The sequence below is a fragment of the Puntigrus tetrazona genome, unplaced genomic scaffold (genome assembly GCF_018831695.1).
Source record: "Puntigrus tetrazona isolate hp1 unplaced genomic scaffold, ASM1883169v1 S000000001, whole genome shotgun sequence".
In the NCBI taxonomy this organism is placed as follows: domain Eukaryota; kingdom Metazoa; phylum Chordata; class Actinopteri; order Cypriniformes; family Cyprinidae; genus Puntigrus; species Puntigrus tetrazona.
In genome coordinates this window covers 817,371-839,743 of record NW_025047681.1, presented here as the reverse complement: position 1 = coordinate 839,743, position 22,373 = coordinate 817,371, and the positions used below count along the sequence as shown (strand labels likewise).

At 39.8% G+C, this 22,373-nt stretch overlaps 1 pseudogene; it reads right to left on the bottom strand.

Moving 5' to 3' along the window:
• Positions 1-8,356: 8,356 nt before the first annotated feature.
• Positions 8,357-22,087, bottom strand: LOC122331493 (annotated as a pseudogene).
• Between the last annotated feature and the right edge of the window lie 286 nt (positions 22,088-22,373).

The window sequence follows — 22,373 nt, the reverse complement described above, 5'->3', positions numbered from 1 at the left end:
TGTGACAACATAAAATTAGCAAGGTATGATGAATAACCCAATTGTGCATTACGATATAAAATTACATGGTTTTTTATTTGAGTACACCATAAAAATCAATGTACTTCTGATACTGGTCTTCTGTGTTTCTTCATATAATTGGCTCCCTTCATCTACATAATATTGTACGAGTCTTCACCATGGTAAACGTGGGTTATCTGACAACATGAAATAAACAAGGTATGTTTAATAATTCACATATTTATTATGAAATGAAACTAGAATGTGTTTTAATGGAAAACACCATAAAATCAATGTAGTTCTGATACTGGTCTTCTGTGTTTCTTCCTATTCTTGACTCTCTTCATCTACATGAGCTGAGTCTTTACCACGGTAAGCATAGGTCATGTGACAACTATAAATTAACAAGGTACGTGTATAATAACCCAATAATGTTTATTAGAATATAAAATCAGAGTGCATTTCATTTGAATACAATATAAAATCAATGCACTTTTGATACTGGTCTTCTGTGTTTCTTCCTATTCTTGACTCTCTTCATCTACATAATGCTGTATGAGTCTTCACCACGGTAAACGTAGGTCATCTGACAACATGAAATGAACAAGGTATGTTCAGTAATTCACATATTTATTTCAATGTAAAATCAGAACGTGTTTCTTACTTGAATACACCATCTATGTACTTCTGATACTGGTCTTCTGTGTTTCTTCCTATTCTTGACTCTCTTCATCTTCATAACGCCGTTTGATTCTTGAACATGAACCTGGATCATGAGACGACATGAAATGAACAACATATGATGAATAACCTAAATGTTAGTTATAATGTAAATTCAGAATGTTTTTTATTGAAATATAACACAAAAACAATGTACTTCTGATAACTCTGAGTTTGAGTGTTTACCATGGTAAATGCAGGTCATGTGACAACATGAAACAAAGTATAATGAACAACTCCAATGTGTTTTACAGATAAAATCCGAATGTGTTTCATTTTCGTGTGTAGTTAATTTAGTCATTTACCTGGTGTATTTAAGTCCTGTGATTTCAGTTCTGTTTGTCCGATCTCGTCTTTATTTGCGTGTGGTTTTGTTCTGCCTGCCTGTATTTGTATTGTTTATTTCATCTCTAAGTGGATTAAAGCCTTTTAGTTACCCTTACACTCGTTGTGTGCTCTCCTGCTTACCACACGCGTGACAATTTTATTTACCACACAAAAAAGTTTAAATTACATTTTTCTGTACTTTGTTTTAATTGGTTAAATTAAATTAATTGTATTATTTAAAAAGTCTGTCTAATTAATTGTAGTAATTCTATCTATTACTTTTGTAGATTCCATTTTAATGGTTTCAATTTTAATAATCAAAAGCATCTCTAAGTAATAGATACAATCTTTCATTTATTTTCCAGAAATAAAAATAGGCTACTGCATATTTACATTTTTCTCTAAAATAAATTCCGGTAGATACTCCTTAAACTTTTTTTATTTAACTTTTTTCCATTTTACTTTTTAAACTTTATTATTAGCAGACCAGTCCAGAGCATTTATATATGTTGTCATTATTACAGTACATCTTACAGTCAGTGCTTTGGACTATGAGATGGACATGTGCTTCTATCACTCCATGTTGTTTGTGTACTTTTGCTTTAAAAAAAGGTTATCAATAATTTTTTTTAATCATGCTGAAGTCTGTTTAAATACATTTTGTTTACATTTTTACTCCTGTAGTTTTATGTTTAATAAGAGGCTTGTTTATAATTACACTTTTTATGGTACACTACTGAATGGCAAAGATGTAAGATTAATAAAAATGTTCTCAATTGGGGAAAATAAATTGTTTAGATTAATCGAAAAATTTGTCGATAGATTAATCTAAATAAAAATAGTCACTAGTGGCAGCCCCTAATTACAATACTACAATATTGAAGTTTAATATTATGGAACACAATGACTTAAATTATACTCAAGGTCTGGCGGCATGTGACGAGGCACGCCTGAAGTTTATCGAGCCTTGTCACCGCCACCGTTAAATACCGAGCGCACCTCTCCTCGGGAGGCCGGTCTCTTCCCCCGTGCATCCATGCTGGAGTCCTCGTGGGTCCAGGAAGGGCGCGTGAAGGGACTCGCCACGCCACCAGAGAAGCACGCTGTTGGACTCCGTAGTCCAGGCGATGACAGCACACGTGTACCGCTGACGGGCCACGATGCCGGGCTGTTTATCCCTTCAAAACTGCCGATCGGGAAGAAGGAGGCAAAGCTGCCGGAAGAAGCCGCCACCCCTTGCGCCCCAGACCAGAGAGGGGAGCGTGTGCAGCCGCTGACTCCGCCCCTTACCTGGACCCTTCCCTCTGGAGAACTACCTGACCTGCACTTCCCCCTGCTGCACGACGAGGAAACTCTCCCGTTTATATGGGCACTTTTCCCCTGGACACTTTATTTTGTATATTTTTTTGTTAATAAAAAGCCTCTTCCAGGCCTGACACTACGCCCACTGTGTCTGTCATTGGCTCCTCCCACCACAATATATATATATATATTTTAATTTAATTTAATTAGTGAAGCCCAAGAATTGCTGTAATTCTTTTACCGTGGAGGGTTGAGGCCATTCGGGTTTCAGCTTTTACCTTGATTTCATCCATTTTGACATCCATCCTGCTCACGTGGAATTCCCACTTCTCTGCCTTGACGTACAACTGGTTTTCCAGGAGATGTGATAGGATTGTCCTGACATGGGTTATGTGTTTGATCTCTTTTTTTGTATAGATCAGGATATCGTCGATGTAAGCAATGACAAATTTGATTGTGATGTCTCTGAAGATATCGTTAATAAAGGATTAGAAGACTGCTGGTGAGTTGGTGAGCCCATACGGCATGACTTGATACTCATATTGCCCCATGGTGGTTAGGAAGACGGTCTTCCATTTGTCACCTTCCTTGATGCGAATCAGGTTAGACGCACTTCTCAAGTCCAGTTTAGTATATATTGTAGCTTCCCTTAATTGTTCTAATGCAGAGGGGACCAGTGGAAGAGGGTCGCGAAATTTGACTGTGACATTGTTGAGTCCCCGGTAATCAATGCAGGGTCGAAGACCTCCGTCTTTCTTCTACGTCTACGAAGAAGAAACCCGAAGTGGCAGGTGATGTAGACAGGCATATAAAACTGGACTTGAGCGCCTCTGAAATATACTCATCTATTGCCTGACTTTCCATTCAGGATAGCGGGTATGGTGAATGTTTGAGGTATGTTTCTATATGTTTCTATGTTTCTATAAATTTACTTTTGTATCTGTCCAAGAGTTATTCAATGATTACACAAATACTTTGTTTACTAATTTTTAATTTTACCAAAAACAATTACATACATGGTCCCACTCTTACATAGAAAAGTAAGTACAATGCACTTTTGCTGCTGTTGAGGTTGGATAGAGGGAAGGTTAAATCAATCAATCAATCAATCATTTTTATTTATATAGCGCTTTTAACAACACAGGTTGCATCAAAGCACTGTACAGTATAATGTAGAAGAGTACAATGACAGGGATGTATAATGTATAATGACGAGAGTGACCAATTTCTTATTAAATGCAGAGACAGTCTCTGTAATCAATTCGACGTTCACTAGAAGTCACTAGATCAGAATCACCAGAAGTCACCAGAAATCACTAGAAGTTAAGTGTCCCCAACCAAGCAAGCCAGAGGCGACAGCGGCAAGGAAACAAAATGCATACAGAATGGAGAAAAAAAAACCTTGGGAGAAACCAGACTCAGTTGGGGTCAGTTCTCCTCTGACCGGACGCCCAGCACTCAACTTCCAGTTCAATTTTAAACGCAGCTGTGTCAGGTAGTGTAAATGACTTAGTGTGTGTGTGTGTGTGTGTGTGTGTGTGTGTGTGTGTGTTCATCAGGATCTGGTGATCGGTCCACGGGGCGCATCTAGGTGTTCTGTTCTCTGATGAACATAATCTCTGTGTACTGATCCACCATCTAGTCTGGATACAAACTGTGAAAACAGATTGAGAAAGAGACAGGACTAATATTAGCGTAGATGCCATTCTTTTTACGATGTCACAAGTACATCGTATTTTAGGAGTAGTGTTCCCGGTTCCAGCAAATCTAAGTAATGCAGCCAAAAAATCCTTTAACGAATTTGAATAATAAAAAGTGTGTTGGTGTGTTATGTGTAGGTGTTACAACCCCACGTAGGTCTAGGGGTACAGGGGAATAACATTTAAAAAGATAGACATTAAAAATGTGCGTATAGTGTGTGGGACAAAGAAAACAGTGCAAACTAATGTACAAGATAATAATTTTATTTGTGTAGGTGATGATTAAATACAAGAGGTGCAATGGTTATAGAACAAAATGGAAAAAGGTATATATGCGTACACTATTTACATTATTTACAGGAACAAAAACCACAAGACGAAGGGAACGGGAAGAAGAGACGAGGGCGGTGCTAAAGTAAAGAAAATAAATCAAAACCGTCTCCAGCTACTTAACTTCCCCCCTAGACTATCTACCAACAATAATTATTTGAAAAGAAAAATGTCTTCAGCGTCTGTGACGCCCTAACTTATACTGTGCTCACTGATCAAAACCAAAAGTACATGAGGTGGCACGCGCCCCTAACCTAATGTACTATACAAAGTAGATTCCTACGTGTTGCAATGTAAGTCACGTGACGTTCTTACCCGTCCACTTCTCCACGGCCTCATAACACACAACGAATGATAACTAACAATATGAGTGGAAAAGGGAACGGGAAAACAATACACAGTAACGAACATCAAACAACGCAATATACAATAATAATCAGTATTCCAAACAAGTAACGAGCAAACAGCAAAACAAAATGGGGGGCATTTGATTGGCCCCAAATTTATTCTGCAGCAGGACAACGACCCTAAACATACAGACAAAGTCATTGAAAACTATCTTCAGCGTAAAGAAGAACAAGAAATACTGGAAGTGATGGCATGGCCCCCACAAAGCCTTGATCTCAATATCGAGTGTGTCTGGGACTACATGAAGAGACAGAAGGATGTGAGAAAGCCAACATCCACAGAAGATCTGTGGTTAGTTCTCCAAGATGTTTGGAACAACCTACCAGCCATGTTCCTTCAAAAACTCAAATGTACCTAGAAGAATTGCTGCTGTTTTGAAGGCAAAGGGTGGTCACACCAAATATTGATTTGATCTTTTGTTCTTTCACTGCATTTTGTTCATTTATATTAAAAAACACTTCCATTCTTTGTTCAAAGCATTTTTTCACACAATCTTTTGCACAGTACTGTATATATAATTTTTCTGGATTTTATGAGGAGGAAGTGCCATCTGCTAATTCACAATCACACATCTGTCAATCCTTCTTGTTGAGACTATTTCACTCAAACGGCTCTTTACCAGGAAGGATCAACTCAAGGCGAAATGAAACACAAGACAAGTTCTTTGGATTTTAGCTTGCAAAGATTGTGCTGTTGGTTGCAAGCGGGAGAAAAGCAGGTTTCTCTCTCTTTGCCTCCCTTTTGCCTCCGAAGCTCAGATCCCAAGTCACTTTATTTATAGAGGAAAGGACAGGGTGAGATAAGTAAAAGCAACTGGCAAAACAAAGACTTCAGACATGTTCGTCACATAAGTTATCACTAGTCACATATCTTTTGTGCGTCAGAATCTTCATTCCTTCAGATTCTCCCGGCACCCATACCACTCTAAGATACTATATAGAGGCCATGTCATGTCATGACCTAGAACAAGACGTGTTATACCAGAAGGGTCAAAGTTGCATAATGTCAATACAAAATTCCAACACTTCTTTTCATTCATTCCTTCTCAGAACCATTTGTTGCCACCTGCTGCCTCCACTTTGATTGATTTTGTTCTGTGTGCCATGTTGCAGGATTATAGTGAACCCACTGAATTAATGATATGAGCAGAGACTCAAGGCTGAATGTTCGATAAGGACTGTATTCCGCAGAAACTCCACACAGTAAAACAATTAATTGCTGTTGGAATGTTTTAAACTGAAATATAGGTGAACTGAAAGAATGTGCAATGTGTTGAAGCATAAAGGTTAGAAAATTCCGAACATTATCAGGAAGTGTCACAACCTCACATAAAAGGGAGAAGCAGTCATTAGTTTGTTTATAGTCAGTAAAGCACATCGCCAACATGTCCAGCAGGTCCTCAATAAGCTCTGTCATCATTAGTTACTCCTCAGACTAAAAAAATGCGAGTTCCACGAGTTATCTGTTAAATTCCTTGGATACAACAAGTTGTCCCCGGCGGAGCATAACTATGATGTGGGGAACCAAGAGCTGTTGGCCATCAAATTGGCCCTGGACGAGTGGTGACACTGGCTGGAGGGGGCCATTCATCCATTCACAATCATTACTGACCACAAGAATCTGCAATACATCCGTGAAGAGACTCAATCCCCGTCAAGCACGCTGGGCCCATTTTATAACACGCCTCAACTTCAAGACTACTTTTCAACCAGGATCCAAGAACATTCCTGCAGATGCACGTTCACGGCAATATAATAAAAATGTATCCAACTAACCGGAACCCATCGTTCCCGACACTCTCATTGTCAGCCCCATCGTCTGAGAACTAGATCAACAGATCGAACAAGCCACCCTCCAGGAGCCAGCTCTGCCGGAATGCCCAAAAGAGAGGACCTATGTACCCTGCTCCCAACATCAAAGTTGTGTAATCTGCGACCTACGTCGTGGCGAGGCTGTCTGGCATTGGAGAAGCATGTCGCCGAGGTACAGCATTAACTTCTGGCTCACTTCTAAGTGCAGCCCTCCTTTATAGGCTACAGGTGTAAGTCGACATTTTTTTGGAAAGTCTCATACAGCTGGAGACCTCCCTCTCAAGAAGCTCACTATAAAAACACAGCCATCTTAACAGTCTGCTCTTCTGTGAAGATCTTTCTAAGATGTCCTCCTCTTTGCGTCGGGAACTCAGCACTCAACGGTAACATTCCTATTCTTCAATGTTCTTACTAATACATATTTTATCTCTGGCTATACTTTAACTAAATGCTACATATATCATATCTAATGTCTTTTCTCAATAAACCTGAAAATAAAATAAAGAAAAAATAAAATAAAGAAGAGACCTGTGTGGTCTCTTCTTCTTGATAAATCAGTAACACATCACAATGTGTTCACAATACAAGGTATCACTTAAATAAACAAGGCAAACTTAAAACTTCCAGTTTCCCTCAACAGCTCTTACAATCTCGTTATTGGTGGCCCAGTATGCACCAAGATGTCATTAGATACGTCCCAACCTCAACACTAGTTTCTGTGAATAGTGGACTCTGTTTCCTGGTATTTCCCTGCGGACAATTACCCCTTGGTCATTGCCTCCTTCTGTTCTCCATTGAAATAAACTATATTGTTACTCATCATCCTGTCTCTCGTCAGTTCCTGAGATTGTGTGACACTTGCAAATTCTAACAAGCTATACGTTGTTTTCTTCTTATAAGATTAATTTCTTTCATACAGGAAAATAAATGTATTAAAAGTCATAGTGCATCACATTACGTTCCAAATTGTTACGTCCACTATTGGTGTGACAGTCTAGGGTAAATAAGGACGCACATAACCGGGAGAAATAAGCCTCTTAAATAACATATGAGAACGGGGAGAAGAGAGAAACAAAACAATCAGAGATTTCAATACAAACCAGTGGTTCGTTTTATTAAATAATATCTGGCTATTGCCAAAAATATGATCGTGAGTGCATAAATATATTTGCAGGTTGTACAAAAAGATAGCCATTGAAAAAAAGGGAAACAATAAACAGGGAGAAGAAGAAAAAACGAGCGGTGCTAAATAAAAGAAATTAACAAAATACTAACTGAACCCCAACCCCCCCTAACTAAACTACTCTAACTGAAACAGAAATTTACCAAGCAGCACCCGCTCCTAACCTAGTGTGTTTAACATGGATACCCCTACGTGTTGGAATATGTATGTCACGTGACATCCTTTCCTCACTCTTCTCTCAGGAAAATTAGATCATATCTTGATGTTCAACAACAGTACGCAAAACGAAACCACTCGGCTAGTACACAGACAGAGGGACCACAACACAAATAAGGTCCGGGGAAGCTAGCAACAACTCCACCGCCCTCCCGAAGCATGAACACCGTTCCGTTTAAATGCTGCACCGCTGCTTCTGATTGGACGTCCAGACCTTGACAGACGGTCAGGCCAACCAATCAAGAAACCTAATGAAAACACAACAGCAAATAATAACAGAAAAGACATCACCAAAATTACCAAATCACAGAAAAGAGGAGGAGAGAAACAGAAACAACCGCGGTCACGTAACACAAATATTTTAAGTTAATAAGTTTATTGAAGCAATGTAGGCACTGTGGAAAACATATAAAAGTATTTTTTTTTAATGATTTGCTTTGTCTGACAGTCCGGATGAAAGGCTTCTGATCCGTAAATTGAAAATCCCTGTATTATACAGAACTCTCTACTGGTAATGTGTTTTATGCGTCAAAGAATGTTGCGTCACAGAGCATTCCTTTCCCTGTGACGCGCATTTCTAATGGCTCTCTAAACTCTCAATCATTCAATCATCAATCATCAATCTCTAAACTTTCAATCATTCCCAACATTTTTCTAATTTACACCATCTCCTGGTGTCTTTTAAAATACCTGGTGGGATTTCATATAGTGATTTATTATTGACCTATAGGGTTAATAATAAATCACTCTTGAGTCTTGTTTAAAAAATGATTTATCACTATTTGAAATGGCTCCACTTTATTAAAACATCAACTCAAAAGTAATATACAGTGGGTAAAATCTTCAGCAAAAATTCTAATACAAACATTTGTATATCTTATACGTACGAGGCGGGTTACAAAGTTTCTCCTTAACTAAATATTCAGCAAAATTTGCCCTTATTGAATACATAAAATGTAAGCAAAAAATTAAGACACACATGCTCTTCATTACGTAAGCTCAAGCTATTTTTCTACACAAATACACCTCCAATCTATATAAGGGGAGGATTTTTTACTTTTCTCTAGCATGATCTTTATTCAGCATATAACGGCACTACATAATACTTTTTCTGAGACACACATAGACACCAAAAGAATCCATCCTAAACTGTTAAACAAAATAGCAACAACTGCTATGTATAGAAAAAGAGTAATATTTAGAACATTAATTTTAAACAAGGACTGTTCTCAATAACCAAAAATCTAAATTAATTAATTTTCTTTGTCTCTGGCTCTCTCCCTCTGTTTAACTACCCATTGAGATCTCAGCGTAATGGTTTCTTACCATTATGCATTAAACTAATTTAAACAGGGTTCTGGTTTTATGTTTGCACTATGCTTTTCTCTGCAATGTCCTGGCTGATTTCATGCCAGGATGAGGGTATATCTCCAGGCTTTGAGTTGTACTCCTTAGCAAATTCATCATTGAATTGAGCCATCACATATTTCCAGTATGTTGAGGCCTCTATGCTGGAGTCTGGATCAATACGCCAGTCTGGATAGATTTTGCTGTATTCCTTATATGGATGCCACTGATCATTGGTATCATGGCATTTAAACCTTTGATCACTGTGCACCAACGATGTACAGATGTCTGTCACTAGTTTTTTAGATTCTTCAGATCTATAGCGGCCGAGACCTTCTGGTCTATGGATTAAGGCAAAGTGTTTAGCGTGAGTTTCTGCTCCAGCTTCACATGGTGCTTTACAGAATGGACACTGTTTCCCACAGCCATGGACCCGTCTGAACAGCACATCCTGTGGTTTGATGTGAAGACCGTCTATTTTGTTTTGTAAGTCAGTTTCAGAAAAAGACCTTTTTAGTAATTTATACATGTCCTTCACAGAACACTGAAGGCATTCAGCAAATTTTTGGGGATTTGCATTGTTTAGCCGTCTGATTTTGTCCACTGCATCTTCGGGAATAACAAGTCTTTTTTGAAGATTCCTGCAAATATCTTGGATGAATTCCTTGATGTCGTTTATGTTTCGGTCTTGTTCTGCCTCTTCAATTGCTTGGGTAATTTCACCGATGACGTTTTTGACAAGCTCTTTCTCTAAACTGACAATTCTGTTCTCTAGTAAAAAGTGATTTTTCACTTTGCCAAGAATGAAGGTTTTAACAGAACTTTCATATGAGTCGATGAATTGCAAATATGTTTCAAATTTAAATTCATCAAGAAGATATTTTAGGATTGAAGTCTGAAATGTTATCCTTGTTGCAAATATTGCTGAGTTTTCACCCCTCACCATCCTGTCTGCCATTTCCATGCCCAACGTCTCAGAAAAATATTGTTTAAAGGCAGGTTCTAGGCATTTTCTCATGAATTCATCAGATGTATTTTGACATTGGTCTCTTTCACGGTAAAGGTCTATGAATTTACAGCGGTATGTTTGTTTGGCCATTTCCAAAGTGGTGCGCGGGTTATTGTCCTGGATGAATTGATCGTGGATCTTTTGAAATTCTCTGCTTGCAAATCCACATATGTGCAGTTTAAGGGACAGTTCAAAATCTTCTGTCAAGTTAAGGTCTTTATGAGCCTTAAGTTTCTCATCAATCATGTTAAGAATTTCCCTGATGTATGTGTCATCATAATCATCTGTACTTTTCTGCTTTGCACTTACAAATTTCCAACAGTCCCTGATAAGGTCACCTGACATCTCTTGAGCAATCTTGATTTGATTTTGAAAAATCCATTTGGAGAAAATGTTTTTGTCTTTGTATGCTTCAAAATCTTTGTCGCCATAATTGTTTAAATTCTTCACTTTGTCTAAGCTTTGAGCCACAGAACTCCCTCTTGACTGAAGATTTGTCCTTAGTTGATGAAGAACTCTTGTCATGATATCATGTGATTGAAGCCCTGTGTACGACAATGTCCTGACAGTCTCCTGCCACATATTTTCAAATGCTTTATCTAGCGTGTAGTCTGACATGTCTAAATTTTTCTTGCGACAGTCTTTAAGTAAATTTAGCACTTTTTTCTCCATCTTATCCATGTATGTCTTCTTAATTCCTTCTACCTTAATCATTCCATTTCGACATGAAACAGCATCATCCAGTTTTCTAGTGATGGAATTCAAAAGTTCTGTCTTCAAATGCTTGGCAGAATTGATAAATTCTTGTCGATAACTTTCCACAAGTTCAACATGACCTTCTCCTTGCTTGTAGTATGATCTGATCTTGTTAACAATTTCATCTTGTCCTTTTGAAAGCTCAACATCTGCTTTTTTAGTAAATGACATCGGACATCTTCAATGGTGCAATTCTCTGAGTTTTCAAATTTTCCATAGTTTAAGATTTTGTTTTAGCTTCTGATGCCCAAGTGTGCATTTGCTTTCTCTGTGTCCAGTCCCACGTGTTATACTCTGTGCACAGTTTGATGTAAGCATCAGCCACCAGGCTATTTTTGAAGCTAAAGATGAATTTCTCAAATTTCACAGCAGTCCACAAGTTTTCAGTCCATTTAAGAAACTCATTTATGTTGCTGGGATTGTAGCATCTGAAGACCTCCATTATGTGCTTTTTGAGAGTATACACAGACTCACTATAGCCAGTGCTTACTGGTGCCATTGGGGGGTTTCCATGCCATAATCCAGGGATGTAGTGGTCACCCGTCCTAGTGTCATAGCTAATAACATCTGTAAATTTCTTGAACTCCAATTTGTTCTCCATTTTGGCTGCAGCTTGTGTCATTTTATCCAGTTGTTCCAACAGAAGTTTTCGCTCTCTCATGTTTGAATCATGAGCTGAGACATCAGCAACATTCTGGTGTACAAACAAACACGTGTATTTCTTACCTATTTCCTCCATCCTGAGGAAGGCATGAACAATAATCTGTAAAATGTCTTTCATCTCTGTGGAGTTTTCCATTGCAATGTTGACAATTGTTATATCACTCAGCCCAACAACAATGGTTGCCAACTCATTGTCATGTTCATAGCTGTTGTCCAGTTGAGTTAGCTCAGGGGATTTTAGTCCCTCGGTGTCAATTATGATTATATAGTCAACTCTGAGTTCTGCTTTACATTCTTCTGAAACTTTGATAAGCTGCATAAAGGCTCCCCTGGTGCACCGTCCACTGCTCACTGCAAACTGAACTCCAAACATAGTGTTCATTAGCGTTGACTTTCCTGAACTCTGGACACCCAAAACGGTGACTACCATAATCTTGTTTTTTGATTTCACTAGTGTGTTTAATTCAGAAAACACACTAGAAAGCCACTTTACAGGAATATTTGAAGAATCTCCATCCACAAGTTCAATTGAATATCCATCCAGCAGTAGATGAGCACAGAGTCTAGGTAAATGTTTCAGTTGTTTTCGGCAAGGTGCATCTTCTGAGAGTGAGTCTGCAGCTTCGTAAAGCTGGCTCATCTCTCGAATGAAGTGCTCCACTCCCAAAGAACTGTCGGAAATCCTTTTATCAAGCTTAGCAATTTCATTCTTGTTCCCACAAAGATCTTGACATTTCTGTTTGTATAGTTCTCTGAGTTGAGGCAGCACCTTATGTGAGTGATTCTCCAAATTGATTCTCAACCATTTTAAGAAGTAGGCCCTTTCTAGTGTCGGTGTTGATATAGCTTTGATAAAGCAGCTCATAGTAGCTGACATGTTTATTCTGAATTGCTCTTGTCTGAGCATCTTTTGCTGCACCTGAAGACCACTCTTGTATTCTTCAATATTGTTATGCCCCACATTCTTTAGTCGGCATTCCTCTTTCTCTAACTTGGCCAGTCTCTTCAAGATTTCTCCTTGCAATGGTAGCTCTTCCTTTTTGAACCGGACTATATCATTAATATTTGATGTAATTTCATCGGCACTTGCTTTGGCACGTTGGCATACTTCAGCATCCTCATCCACAAAGATTTTTTGATTGCGTGCAATCTCAGCTAAATGAACAACTGACGTTTTGTGAGTGTTGTTCTCAATTGCATCCCGCAACTTGATTCGTATTTTCTCAACAAAGTTTGCATCATTTTGCTTAGATTTAAAAATGAAATTTTCTTTGTTTAGATTGAGCTTAATGGCTGCAGCTCTTATACTCTCATCGTTTGTGTTCCCTACAAAAATAGCTGAGGTGTAGATTTCTTAACCAACTCTGAGTCTAAAAGTTGGGATTCAAAGAACACAAACACAGCAGCTGAAGCTCTACAAAGGAAGGAGTACTGTGCTGCAAATTTCTGAATGTCACCTCTCAAGTTTGCAATCGCTACAGGTTTAGGAAAGATATCAATGTTCTTGTTTCCACACGGAAGATACCAGGCCATCTCAACCAATCCATCTGATATTTTCTTTTCAATGTTTCCACAATCCATGTTGAAGTGCACAAAGGTGTCAGTGTACTGTTGTGGATTGCTGAGCAACTTATTCAGAATTTCTGATTTGGAAATGCTGCACCTACCAAGTCTTACAAAAGAGAATAATGGTAGAACTGACAGAGCAATACTTTCCTCGACAAATCTATTGGAACCTGAAAAAGAGTGTGGTCTGTATTTTTTCACAATATCTCTCATTGCCCAAAGCATAAGAGTGATTTGGTTTTTATCATAGTTTGGGAGCAGCAGAGGGACAGCAAACTGGCACATGGACATTTTCACTGCCAATTCCTGCTGAAGAAAACTGTCACAGCAAAGAAATACAGCAGTCATAATGTCTAAAGGATTTACTGAATTTGATTCAGCAGTATCCTGTTCATCATCCCAATCAGAATCTGTTGCTTCATTTGATGAGATACACTTAACATTCCTTGCTGTTGTCTGTAGCATCATCAGTCTCTTTAAGAATAACCAAGGCAGATCTGAAAGAGACTGGATGGGCACATCTGTACTACTGTTCGTGTTAATCTGCAGAACTGTTTGCAAAGTGAGCTTTTTTTCGTAGTATTTAGCCAAACCAAGGTTTTCCAGGAAGTTCATCATGGTGTTTCCTGTAAATAAGAACAAAATGATTTACCATTTGTACATATGCACCTTATGAAACAAAAATATGGAAATATACTGAATATATTCCAGTATGCAATATATTAAACAATACTATATGTCCATATATTGCAACTAATGCTTATATTTTTCTATATAGTATCTGCATAGTTTGTGTACAGCTATATTTATTACTTAATAGTTGAACTGCTATAAACAATGAATCAGTTGTTGTAGTCACTGTGTTGGCTTTAGAACAAATGGTCAAGAATAAAATATATATATATATATATATATATATATATATATATATATATATATATATATATATATATATATATTGTGACGAGCGTCCTGAGGATCCATCAGCGTTGCCCTGGGAACAAACCCGGAACACCTGCACCAGCCACTCAACGACGGATTCGCCACACCTGGAGCTCGTCAGCCGCGGGCCAGATAAGCCCGGCCAGGCGACGGCTTGAGGGAGCCACGAGACTCCGGACTGCACGCTAACCTGTTGTCTCTTTCTTTGTCTCCCAGAAGCTACAACGTGACGGGCCTGCCTGAGCTAATTCCCCTATTGCCTCACTGTGGACTCCCTCACGTTTCTGAGCACGGGAAGCACCGAGATGACTCACCGCTGCACTCACCGGACTCACTGCTACACTCACCGGACTCACCGCTGCACTCATCGGACTCACCGAACTCACCGCTCACATACCGTGTATTGTCTAATAAATACATCCTCCGGGGGTTTCAATTCACCTGTTTCTCTTGTGCTTCCTCTGCCTCGCCACTATATATATATATAATAATTAATAATTAATCCAAAACAGAGATTAATGTCCAAGATTGCACCCAAGATTACAATTACACGAGAATTTGCAACTAAAGTGTGGTGGGCTTGAGCTATTTATAGGGCAACTGATAGTCATGATGTTACTGATAATTTCCTTATATTGTGCATGCTAAACATTACTGGTATTAAATACAAAGTTATTGCCCAGGCAGACCTATTGTTCCAGCCACCAAGGACAGATTCACAGATAAATTACCTGATTTATCTCAACTGCTCTGTGTACTCATAAATACAGATAAATAAATACAGAAACAAAATGACTAGCAACATGGGCACTATTTTCCCTAATACAGTCTTCTCAATAGAAGCTGTTGCCCCCATTAAATTGAAAAAGGTTATAGAAAAATGTACTGCGCCATGGTACAACAGTAATATCCATTCTCTCAAGAAAGAAACTCATAATCTTGAGCACAATCTTGCTCCTTGCTCTGACTATTGCTCACGTTTATGGATACCCTTGTTGTCAAAGCCCTCTGGATGTTGTTCATCAATTGACGACCCACAGTTGGCCTAGGACTATTATGCTTTGCCTGTATGTATCTGTTTGCTTCTGTTTTGACCCTGCCCATGTGTTTAACCATGTTTTTCAATAAGGACAATAATAAGTCTGTACAGGTTATTAACATTTAAAACTCATAAACAAATGGCTCACAGGTGTCCACACTTAAGGTTAACATAGGCTATGCTCCTACAGCAGCATTTTCTTTACCGGTGTGAGTCGCGAAATGTCATGTTTCTCACAGCAGCTTACAGTTCTGCTTAGAATTCTGTCCAATCGAGCCGTGAGTTCTTTCATCAATCGACATAAACGACAGCAGATATTAAACTTAGGTGAAGAGCAAAGCATTCCAATCGCGCAAAACACAAAGCTAACAGGATCAAAAATTTAGAATGTAGAATCCGTCCAATGACGTGATGTCAGGGTGGGTGACGTCAGCAACCAGGAAAGACACGCACAAAGCCAGCATCAGCTTTTTAGTCATAAAGACCTGTGTTGACAGGGATTAGAGACGCAGTTCTCGTTCCTCAAGGAAACATGGTCATATTCATAACCAGTATATGTTCCTTTCCAGGATCTCGAACTGCATCCGGAGACGCTATGAGAACAAGATGCCCATGTAGAGTGGGTGGACCAACCGGCAGCTTTGCAGATGTCTGAACCTGGGACACCTGACAAATCGGCCTTTGAGGCCGCCATACCCCTTGTGGAGTGAGCCCTGACTCCCATCGGCGAGGGGAGACCAGAGCACTCATAACAAATCACTCTTGCGCACCTTCACCTGGTCTGTTCCTCGCTGGTGGAATGATCTGCCCGTCGCCACTAGGGCAGCAGAGTCACTAGCAATCTTCAAAAACCAACTCAAAACTCATCTTTTTCGTTTACACTTGACCCAACATCGATAGCACTCTCTTCTTCTCCTGCTCCTTCCTATCCTTTCTTGTTTAAAAAAAAAAAAAAAAAAAAAAAAAGCCTTGTGTCTGCGTTAGGTAAGACAAGACCCCACTCAGAGCACTTATGCACTACTGCCCTTTTGCTTCTATATGCCTACCTCATTTGTACGTCGCTTTGGATAAAGGCGTCTGCTAAATGACTAAATGTAAATGTAAATGTAAATCGTCACTGTCTCGACAATCCACCAACTGATGGTCAACCTAGAAGCAGGCTGACCTCTCTTAGGTGCACCAATGCACAAGTGCAATTGGACCAACCTTCTCCACAAGATTACCTTGTGAATGTACATGTCCAGTGCTCGCACAGGACACACACAGTTCAGCTTTTCCTGATTAGGGACCTTTGCTGTGTAACCTTCTTGAGGGTACAGAAAAGCTTTCGCCAGACTGGGCGCAATGTCAAGATAAGAAGGGGCCACTGAAAGGGCCCCAAAGTCACCTACTCTCTGTAGAGAAGTGATCGCAGATGCAGAATGGCACTCCACGACTGTGAGAGGAGATCCCTCCTGACGGGAATCTCCCATGAAGAGCCATCTAGGAGATATATCAGGTCTGAGAACCACACTCGGCCCGGCCAGAACATGGAGAACATGGCCAGAACCGTCTTGGTGCACTCTCGTCAGAACATCCGGAAGCAGAGCAATCGGGGGAAATGCGTACAGAAGAAACGTCAGCGAGGTTTCTTCCACATGTCTAAGGCTCACACATCATCAGGAGACCCTGATCATGCGAAAGGGATTTCCCCTCGGGGAAAACTCCTTGGTTTTGAGCTGTAGGGGTCTCATGTACAGCAGGCCGAACGGTATCACGTTGGATGCAGCTGCCATCAGCCCCAGCAGCCTCTAAAACTGCGTGACAGGCCTTCTCTCATGCTCTTGACTGAGTTGAGAATCGACTCGATCCGAGCAGGGCACATTCATGCCTGCATCGTGGTTCTCTGAGCCGGAGAAAGGACACTCTTTTTGGCATTCAGTCTCAAGTCTAAACCTTTGATGTGATCTAAAATGACATCTTGATGTCGGATCACTTTTCTCTCTGACTGAGCCAGTATTAGCCAGTCGTCAATGTAGTTTTGGACCAAACATCCAAAAGCCGTAGAGGAGCTAGGGCTGCATCTACTACATTTGTATTGTGACAAACCAGTCCTTGGACCTGATTTGAGACATGACTTGCCTCGGTGTGAACAACTTGAACTTCAGCTGACTGACTGATCTAAAATTGGCCTCAGCCCTCCATCCTTCTTGGGAGCTATGAAGTACTGGCTGTAGAACCCAGACTCTCTTTCATGAGGAAAGACCACCTCGATGGCCTCCTTCCTCAGGAGAGTTTCTACTTCTTGTTCCTTCACCATAGCCTGCTCAAAACACACCAGAGTGGCATGACACCGTTGAAATACGGCAGAGGCAGATCGAACTGGATTCGATGGACTCTCTATACAGTCTGCAGGACCTATTGAGACACATTTGGCAGTAGCTTCCATGCTGAGAAATGATATACTAAGGGAACCAGCTCCTCGAGACTGGCCTCTGGTATTAGAGACGGTGGCTCGAGGCTCTGTGACAGTTCGCCGACAGGAAGAGCCTGAGCCGACCACTGATGGGACCCCCTCAGGGGTGGGGCGTCTACCCCTAACCAAGAGATGTTGCCCTATGGGCAAGGTTGGGTGCAGCGCCAAGGGCACTGGGAAGAATCAGGCACCGGGACAGCGGTGGAAACCATTCTTCCCCATAGGGGCTTGCCCTCAGAAGTCCTAAGTCCCAGTCTGTCAGGACTTGTCTTGCTGGGACCTCTTAGACGTGATGATCGTTCTTAAATCGGTCTTAGGTTTAGAGGCCCCAGCAGCAGAGTGTCACTTCGAGCCACGATTCCGCTGCAGGGGAGTGCAAGAGGCAACACTGGAGCTGGTACTCAGCTGGGGCTGCTCCTGCCCAGCAGCCCCAAGGCATAGAGAGCAGCACGAGAGGAACCGCTGGGAGGCTGCTGCTTGTTTCCGCGCCTCCTGGAACCTGCCGACGACAGAGCTGACAGCATTGCCGAACAGGCCCAAAGGGGAAAACGGGCCGTCTAGGAGGCAAACCCTGTCACGGTCTTTCATGTCAGACAGGGTCAGCCAGAGATGTCTCTCCGCAGCCACCATCGCGGCCATGGATCTGCCAATGACACTTTGTATCATGGAGAGACAAATCAGCAGTCCTCCAGAGCTCAGAGAGGCCATCTGAGCTCACTTGCTCTCATTCTTCCAGGTCTTTGAGCAGGTCAGCCTGCAACACAGCCATCGTGTGGAGGCATTCACCGGCTTGACTTGCCACTGAGTACCCCTTGCCTACGAGCATTGATGTTGTACACAAAGGTTTTGTAGGCAAGGATGAAGCTTTTAAGGACAATGCCATACCAGGAGACAGATAGCTCGCAAGCCTTCGGAATCGCGCTGTAACAATGTTCATTTAGACCTGCCACATTGCCATAGCAATCACTTCTCCATCTCCTCATCATGCAGATCGCACTGCAAGGACCACAAACTCACATACCACGCTGCCTTTGCAGCCGTGAGTCCTGAGCTGTGAGTCCTGAGCCGTGAGTCCTGAGCCGTGAGGCTCGCCCTTTGAATGCTCCTTCCTCGAAAAGAGCTTTCTTTTCTTTGCCGCATGTGCCTTTCTACTTTCCTGATTGCTGACGTCACCCGCCCTGACGTCGCGCACTTCCATTGGACAGATTCTACAGCAGATTTAGAGAGTGGTGAAAGGAACAGTTTCTGAAAAGGAATAGTTCCCTGAAAGGACCAGTTACTGAAAACACACACGGAATACACAAAGCGACTCTCTCTCACAGTGTATAATGTGATGGACAACTAGTTGTCCAGTCCTGTTCCTTTTACACAACGCCTGTGCTATGAGAATGCGGTTGTGAGACCTGAAAATGTCCAGGAGTTTGGTTATAAAATGTGGTTATCACATCCGTAATTAACTGTACTTTGCTGCTGTTTGAACACAGATATAGAGATGCATCTGCTATATTGCTGAGTCCTATAGAACCCCATAGAATAATGTAGATACCTATGTGTGACACCTTGAAGTACACAACTGAAAATTGTGTGTGTGTGTGTGTGTGTGTGTGTGTGTGTGTGTGTGTGTGTTTTGAATACAACTGATAATTCTGCACCTTGTTTTTTTGCCATCTCTGTCTCTGAGCTGTTTCCCTCTGTGGGAAGAGAGAAGAGGAACGAATTAAAAAATGTGGAATAAAATATATAAACACTGTACATGAAAGAAAATTCAGGTTGAAAAACATGTTCCTAGGTTAAGATACTATTTTGACTCTGAAACAACATTTTAATCATAAATTTTTGTTTCGACTATATCTTTGGACCTAAACCTAATCACATCCATGAGTAATACCTAAAGTCAGAGGAAATGATAGATGAATGACACTGATGGGTCAATAAAGATGTTGATTTAGGAACATGTCACACTTAGTAAAAAACAGATTTTGTGAAAATACGCCATCACTTTTAATGACCAATTCTCACTTTTAACTAGCTGCTTATTAGCATGCCTATTACTAGAGTATTGGCTGTTTATTAGTAATTTTAATGCAGTAATTCTTTACTGTTTAATTCTTAATGTTTATTGAGGATTTTTTTTATTAATAGTGTATTAATAGCTTTTTTTTTATCTAAAGTGTTACAGAAAACATGAACGTTATGACAAGAAAATTAAACGTGACATTTAGTTGTGTATTACAGAGTCACCATTCATTTCCTTCATTTTCAGTGACCATAGAGAACATGTATGAGTGTAGAAATGTTATCCTAACAGCACACGCGTACAAAATGAGTTTTAAAGTAAATGTTGTGTGCACGTCAAGATCTGTGCAAGCGCTGCTTGTTTATTTAGTGTTTAGTATATTCGAAAAAATCTGTTAGCATCTTCACAGTTTTCAGGTATTCTAACTTGTATAGAAGGTTTCAGCCTCAACAACGTAAGCAAACGTTACTACAGAAACGTTTCTTGAGCAGCAAATAAGGAAATCAGAAAGTCTCAAAGCTACTGTACTGAGCTGGTACCTTTTCCATCATTGTAGCTGAGGGTTAGCGATCCGATGGTGTTTCCGTGAAATACAGGAAAATTTACAGATGCTCTTGTCTGAGCGGTCAGATTAACGGAAACTCCAGCGCGAGCATCACCTGGAATACAAATAAACATTAATGTTGATGTTGTTATTTTGGATTTAATTACTGATATCGTTTACTTTGTTACCTTGGTTTTGTTTCAGTTTTTTTTTTGCCGGTGTGTCTCTATGCTGCTCAGCAGATGCCATCATCTTTCACTGGCTCGCTGCCGTCTGACGTAAAGACACTTTCCAAAAATAAATAACTATTAGGCACTATTATAACGAGCAGATAAAATATGGCAGAAGTTATGTTATTAAAACGTCTGTTTTAAATAGATTCTTAGAATCTACAGAGAGATAATGCAGGTACACAAGCAACGGTCAAAAGAGGGTCCAAAAGGCAAAACGAGAGAGATATCCAAAAATACGCAACCAAAGACCAAAACACGGGAAGAGCAAACAAGGGAAGGCTAGAACTAGACATTGACCTTAACCAAGGAAATGTGGAAGGGCTCAGTACTGTTTTGCTAATTCGTTTACAAGTCAAGTAATTAATTAATGATGAACTAATCATACAATATTAATAAGCAACGTTAATATTTTTAGCTATTTTTTGGAGATATTTTGTAGATATATTTCGGTTATTATAATATATGTTATAAAATGTTTAAATGACTTACAGCCAGGGGGTCTTCAGTGGATTGTGTTAAACCCTTTCTTATCCTTTTTATCCGCCGCTTAAGTGCACGGTTTACAATTCTCTCCACCCTTATCAGTCAGCGTTGGCAGGAGCGATGCAATTTCATAGTTATCTTGAGCTGGGGTGTTCCCGTATATCAATATCATAAATGTACTTTACATACTTATATTCACTTCTCTGTTTCATTAAGAATCTGTCTTCTGTTACTTTGAGACAGACGTTATCTGATAAGCGGTCACTATTAACCTTTACTACAGTAGTTACAGTATCTGTGTCCGTCTTCATTAGACTACCAAAAAAGACAGTAAAAAAGAAAACTAACATAACTATTTTTGTGGGGCTGGTGAGATAATGGCATGAGACAAACAAAGCCTTTATTTTAAAATACAATGTATTGAAAATTTAAATTAAGCCTTTGTATTATTACAGCAACTAAGTGGTATGTCGTGGTCCCTTGAACGCTTTGGCCAAATACAGGAAATAGAAAAGTACACTTTTTGAAGCGCTGTTTAAAAATATTAAAAAAAAAAACAAAAACAGTGAAGTCAGTTTTACATTTGAAGACCTAGCTCTTATTAAGAATAAAGTGTTTGATGTCTTTAAGATGCACACAGTTCAAATTAAATGAGCATAAATTAGCAGTAGGCTACAAACCGTGGCTCTGGAAGCTTTCAGGTTACCCTGGCTTTCTACAGTTTATAAAGCTGTTGTTAAATGTTTAGATTGTGAAAATAATTAGAGCTGTGAATTTCTTACTATGAAAATCATATCAATTTGTATTTGTAAATGTGAAGTATGAAGTTATAACCTGTTAAAACTGCGGAAACATTAAGAATTTCATGAACTTACCAGTAGGACGTTTGCGCTCGACCTTTCTTTTGCTTTTGGTTTGTTTAGCTGAAGTGCTTATCTAAAATGGAGTCATTTCCTCTCAATAAATCCCGATGTCAGCCTGCCTTTAGAAACCCGATCACAGTTAACCCTTTCACACTTAAGTTTCAGATATTCTAGATGAAGAGGGAGCTTTTTAGGTGACCGTTATGTTAAAATGTTTATCCTGATAGTTTTTCCTTTTTTATTACTAATATCCACAAACATGCTTGATATTTTATGAAATGTTTTATATACACCTGAATTCATTCTCTTTTCCCGACACACGTTAAAGTAACACTGTAAAATCCAATATTTTACCTTACTTAGGGAGGTGTACTTAGTTATTATACTCACTAGGTTTTATTAAGTAACCAAAACTTAAGGCAAATAAAACAATTTACTTACTGATTTTAAAAACACTTA